Here is a 286-nt window from a genome sequence, read left to right as displayed (position 1 = left end):
ACTTCGCGCCTCCATCAGCGCAGCTCCTGAAAACCCGTCGCCAGTGATACAAATCCCCAAATCCCGGCAACACTCACAACCATTACGATTCGTCGCCATACCTGCTCTTTTGCCATCGCTCGCCATAAATCTTTAACGTCGCGTCGAATGGCAAATGTTTGATCGTTTGCGCTGATAATGAGTCCCATTCGGACCGGAATCCTTTATAAATTGTGTTCGTTTGGACCGGATCGCCTCAGGGAGAGAGACTGAGAACCTTCTGGATTTCGGGAGGCCTTTCGAACAC

Source organism: Penaeus monodon, chromosome 31 (assembly GCF_015228065.2).
Source record: "Penaeus monodon isolate SGIC_2016 chromosome 31, NSTDA_Pmon_1, whole genome shotgun sequence".
Classification (NCBI taxonomy): domain Eukaryota; kingdom Metazoa; phylum Arthropoda; class Malacostraca; order Decapoda; family Penaeidae; genus Penaeus; species Penaeus monodon.
Note: the sequence above shows the minus strand (reverse complement) of the source record.